Here is a 6,000-nt window from a genome sequence, read left to right as displayed (position 1 = left end):
TGACAATACGGTTGTCTGAATATGGTCCAAGAAAACGTTATAAGAGAAGGATGATAGTTTAATGGAGGACTACACGACTATTGCTCCGTTGCTTGAGGATTCAAGATGACAAAGATTATTCGAGAGCTGCTGAACTTTCTTAAAGAGAAGCCAACGAGCATCACAACGATGAATAAGCAACGAGTCGCAGCCCGGATCAAGCAAAAAGAAGATAGAAGAGACGTCCCTTTTGAAGAGTTCATGAGATTTATCTTAACACCCGAATGAAGAAGAGGATCGAATGTCTCCGCCTATGAGGGAAAAGTCGTATATATATCCGCTTTATGTAAAGAGATTTGTTTTCTAGTAAAGTTGTTCTAATATAATTGAACCAAGAATCAACGTCTCTTTTTGCATTCATTTCATGCATCTGCATTACATTTCATTGCATGCATCAAATTTCACTAAAAAACCCTAATCAAAGGAAATCATTTCAGAGTCAATGGAAACCAACCTACCAAACCAACACCCTTGCGCTACTCGAACATAAACTAAAGGAATAGACCAAAGGTTGGAGAGATTAGAGCAAAGGCAAATACAGATGCAAGAGCTATTGGCCAAATTTCAACAAGATATGAAGGATCAGATGCTAGAAGTCCAAAGAAATCTGATGAGCCAGTTAACCCAGTTATTGGATATGGGGTTAGAAAAAAAAACTCAGTGGTCCACTTTGGGAATAATAATGAAGACCCTGCATATCTTCCAAGCTTTACCCCAACAAATATCCAAGCACAACCAAACACATATCCACAAAGGGTAACCGTTAACATTCGACCACAATACCAGACCAATACCTCGACACCGGTGAATTTCGTGATAGGCTCAGGTTCCAATCTTAGGGGCAATCTAACTAATCCTGTTGTCCTTGATGATTTAGTAGAAACAAAACAGGCGAGAGTAGAGTTCTCAAAACAATTTGAAGATCGTTACAAACGGAAAGAGCAATAGTGGAACTCTCAAAATAATACTTCAAAGGTCCCGAAGAAGAGGAAAAATGAGGTGAATAATGCGGGTAGGTATAACGAGGGTTATTCAAAGCCAATTACCGCAAGCCAGCCAAGGACGGTTGCTACTAGCCATCAAATCCCCCCAAGATAAGAATCCGGGACAAAGCAAAACATTAAGAAGTCCCAATTTGCACCAATCCCAATGTCGTACCAGGAGCTGTATCAGAGTTTATTTGACGCACATGTCGTCTCCCCTTTTTACTTGAAGCCTTTACAACCTCCGTACCCCAAATAGTACGGCACAAATGCACAATGTGACTAATGCACAATGTGACTATCATGCGAGAATTACGGGCATTCTATAGAAAACTGCACTACCTTTAAAAAGCTGGTCGAAAGGTTTATCAATATGAGCATTGTCAAATTTAAAGATTCACTCAGTACAGAAAACCCGCTACTCAATCATATGGATAATGAGGGGAATGCAATGAATGAAGAAATGCTGGGAAACGGTTACATCAGTGCCGTATACGAAGAAACAACTGAAGAAGGGACCTTGTTAGATATCCGCCCTTAAACCTAAGAGTATTCTAAATAGTTGGACTGTAGAAGAAATCCCTGTAGTATTTAGAGCCTACTTAGAGTAATATTCAGAACAAACTTGTTACTTTTAGCCTAGAGGCAATAAGAACTTTTTTGTGAAATAGGCTCATGTCTGAACGTCGTTATTTTAATAGAATGCATCTTTGCAATATTTTTTGAGCCAATATTCTTTCATTTCTTATGAATAATTATTTTTATTCTTTTATTCTTTCTTCCAAATCGTTATTGCATTCATTCATAATCATATTGTAAATAACTTTATATATTCTTTGTATATTCTTTTGTACCTACAATAGGTCCCTGAATATCAACGACATGAGTGACGCTGCTACAGACTCAGAATCTCCTTTTGAGCGAGACATGTGTTTAGAGGGATCTCACGACTTTAAAGATGACATAGATTGTAGCCTGACTTATTGAGGATGGTAGAACAAGATGAAAAACATATCCTACCCTATAAAGAATCAATGGAATCTATAACTCTTCCCTATGTGGGGCATGAAGGTTATTGGGTCGATCTCGACAAAATATTCTAGCGGTTATTGATCTTCGCGGGTAGAAGTCGCTTCATATGGCAACGTCACGAAGTTGACAGTCAGCAAAATCATTGAAAAATCATATGTCAGTATGGAACGCCAAAAAGGATCATATCTGACAATGCACCAAATCTGAACAAGAGCACGACATCAGAAATTTGTAGGCTGTTCAAAATTAACACTATGTCGCCCCAAAGTGAACAAAGCATTGGAGGCAAAAAAAAACTCTGCCGGGGCAATGCCTTACTTTTGGGCCTATTGCGGTTTTACCTATTGAAGATAAGATTCTTTCTCTTTGAGTTTTTAGATCCAATCCCAACCGAAGAGGAATGTTCAAAATTATCCATCATGGTCAAATGCGCCAAAAGCAAATGATGCGAGCTCACAAAAAAGTTCGCCCTAGAGAATTCCATGAGAGAGACCTGGTTTTGAAGAAGATCCTTCCCATACAAAAAGAACTTCATGCCAAGCTGGAAAAGACCTTATGTAGAAGGCCTTATCTGGAAAAGCGTCAATCTTAATCGGAAGGGATAACGAGGACATGCCTAATCCTTTGAGTTCAGATTCAATAAAAATTGTTAAAAAAAAGAAGAAAAAAGAAAAAAAGAGAAAAGGAGAGGCCAAGGTGAAAACCCGAAAAGGGCGACTCAAATTTTTGATCAAATTGGGGCATGAGGTGATCAGAGCAGCTTAAATTTTGATCAGATCGAGGCATGTGATGATCTTACTATACCTGAATCAACAGGAAAGGGTAGGCAACATCTTGGGGCATCGACAAAGTCCTACAGATCTCCTAAACACATGTCGAACTCAGAAAGGTCTTCAGAAAGTTTGTACAGAGAAGTTCAAGCTGCGATATCTGGGGCACCTAACCTTCATACTATTTATATATTGAATTTGTTGTTCTTGGAATACTTCTTTCTTTTTCAAGATACATGTTCCCAATCAATTCCTCTTTCATTCTTAATAATTTATTCATTTCGAGCTATGCTTCCAAGTCAATTCTATTTTATCCATCGTTATATTCTTCTTGCGAGCATTTTGCATTGGAATGATGATTAATGGACTAATAATACTTTCACAATGGAAGTTTTGCATATTACTCTAGAAGTTTCTAAATAATATAAGAACCTGAAACAGGACTATTGTTTAGAAAACACCAAGTTAAAAGGGTGAAATATCTAAAAAGGAGGGTCTAAGTTAAAGACTATCCTTTCGAATTTTGTTGTCCAAACATTGATTGGAGAAAATAACAAGATGTAATGTTGGTGGCAAAGCTTCAACGAACAAACAAGCGATGTTCACCAAGCAATGAGAAGAGGCCTTTCGGGAGAAAAAAATTATTCATTGATGCATAGGCATTTGGTATGACACCTTGGAAATGGGGTAAAAGACCAAAGAGCTTCACATTCTGTATCGTTGAATTGTAATAGGAGAGGAATGAGAAAAGGCCATATTTTTCTACCCTTGGGTTATAATGGGAGAATGATGGTGGATTGAACTTTGACGTTCACAGTGGGGGGCTATCTGATTAAGTGTTTTCTTTAGATATGCCAGCCGAGCAAAAAGGCGTTATAGCACGTCAGCGATAAAACCTTAATAAACTCTTAAGTAATGATAACTTGAGTGATAATGAGGAATTATTCCCAAAAAATGACATTCTGCATTCATCCAAATGTTATTCATACACGTCTAGTTAGGAGCATTTGATTCATTCTGATAATGACATCTTAATCACTAGGCATAACCAGGTTCATAAAGTGAATTATACAGGTCATGTTCCTCAGAGAACAGATCGGTGAAATCATAAAGCCTTATCTCCCTGAGCAACAACGGAGCAGGTTGAAAAGCAGCAGATCCTGTCTTCCTATATTGGTAGTGAAGTGGATCGAAGATAGTAGATCTTGTCTTCCCATACTGGTGGCGAAGTAGATCGAAGAAAACAGATCTTGTCTTCATGTATTGGCGTGAAATAGATCAAAGATAGCAGGTCTTGTCTTCCTGTATTGGCAGCAAAGTAGACTGAAGATAGCAAATATTGTCTTCCTGTACTGGCAGCGAAGTAGATCGAAGATAGCAGGTCTTGTCTTCATGTATTGGCAGTGAAGTAGATCGAAAATAGCAGATCTTATCTTCCTGTATTGGCAGCGAAGTAGATCGAAGATAGCAGATCTTGTCTTCCTATACTAGCAGCGAAGCAGATCGAAAAACAATGAACCTTACCTCCCTAGCGTTAAGACTGAAAGCATCAGATCTCATCTTCCTGTACTGGCAGCGAAGTAGATCGAAGATGGCAAATCTTATCTCCCTGAAGTTGCAGTGGAACAGATTGAAGAAATCAATCCTATCTTCTTGAAGTTGCAGTGAAGTGGATTAAAATGATGGATTTTATCTCTCTGAAGTTGCAGTAGAGCATATCGCATCAGACTTTGTTTTCTTAAAGATACAGTAAACCAAGTTGAAGCTACAAGTCTTATCTCACTGAGGTTGTACTGTAGCAGATTGAAAATAGCAAACGTTTCCTTGCAGAGCCACAAATCCTATCTCCCTGAAGTTGCAGTGGAGCGGATTAAAACGATGAATCCTATACCTCTGAAGTTGCAGTAGGTCGGATTGAGTCTATCATAGCAAGTCTTATCTCCCTGATGTTGCAGTGGAATAGACTAAAACCACGAATCTCATCCCCCTAAAGTTGCTGCAAAGAAGATTGAAGCTACAAGTCAGATCTCTCTGAAGTGCAGTGGAGTGGATTGAAACAACACGACGTAGTGGGCTGGAGTAAAACTACTTGAGGAAGGGAAGCACCAGAAGAAGTCAAGATTCAGCGACACCGAGCAAAAATTGGTCCCTTTTGATGTCTTTGCTCTATTCTTGTTACACGACAATGAGCAAAGAGGGGCAGCTGTAGGGCCCAATTTATGCCTGGCCCATACCAGCAAAACCCAAATAGCACATTTACAAAATTTTAACCCAATACCTAAACAGACCCAGCCCAAACCACTTAAACCCAAAACCCAATTACAAAGCCCAAAATTTAAAGCCCAACTACCCAAATAAAAAAACAACAACCCTAACCCTAGGTGCGCCGCACCTAGGGTCACCCACTTGCCCTGCCACCGCCACTCTGCTAGCTGCCGCACATGTCACATCGTCGCCATCCCACTTGCACCGCCACCTGCAAAGAAGAAAACAAGCAAGCAAAACAGTAACAAAATAGGCTATAAAAGCCAAAAAAAATGTAACTAACGGAGGTGGGGGGTTTCTTTTTTTCTTTCCTTTTTGTAACATTTGGACAAAGATAAAAAACAAAAAAAAAAATCAAAGGTGATTTCGGGTCCCTTTATTTTGTTGTTTCAACTCCTTTATTTTATTTTTGTTTATTTATTTGCGCACATATATATATATAATAAAGAAAAAGAGGAAAGTTTACCGGGACGAGGTTCAAACGTTGATCTGGCGCTTCGTCGGCCGTCAGATGAGGTGGCGGTGCGACGAGCACAACGTATGCGCTAAGAGGACCCAACGGCCGGACATTTGAGAGAAAGTAGGAGGGGTTTTAATTTTTTTTCAAAAAAGGGGGCTGAAATGAGAGTTTTCTGAAAATTTTGATTTAAATCCCCTAAATGAAACGGCGCCGTTTTGCACTCAAGGGTCAGGTGCCAAAACTACGTCGTTTGGCCTCGACACATGGGACCCTACCTGGGGAGGATCCGTGTTTTCTTCAAATGGGATATTCTTGTATGATCCTTCCGACTTTTGGTAGCGTTGCAATTTGGCCATTTTTCATTATTTTCTTTTATTTTAATTTAACCACATAACTTTATTTTTGTTTCATTTTAGTCCACAGCAGCGCACCGTTTTGAATACTTGGTTTA

The sequence above is a fragment of the Gossypium raimondii genome, chromosome 3, assembly GCF_025698545.1.
Source record: "Gossypium raimondii isolate GPD5lz chromosome 3, ASM2569854v1, whole genome shotgun sequence".
Classification (NCBI taxonomy): Eukaryota; Viridiplantae; Streptophyta; class Magnoliopsida; order Malvales; family Malvaceae; genus Gossypium; species Gossypium raimondii.
This window is presented reverse-complemented; position numbering follows the sequence as displayed.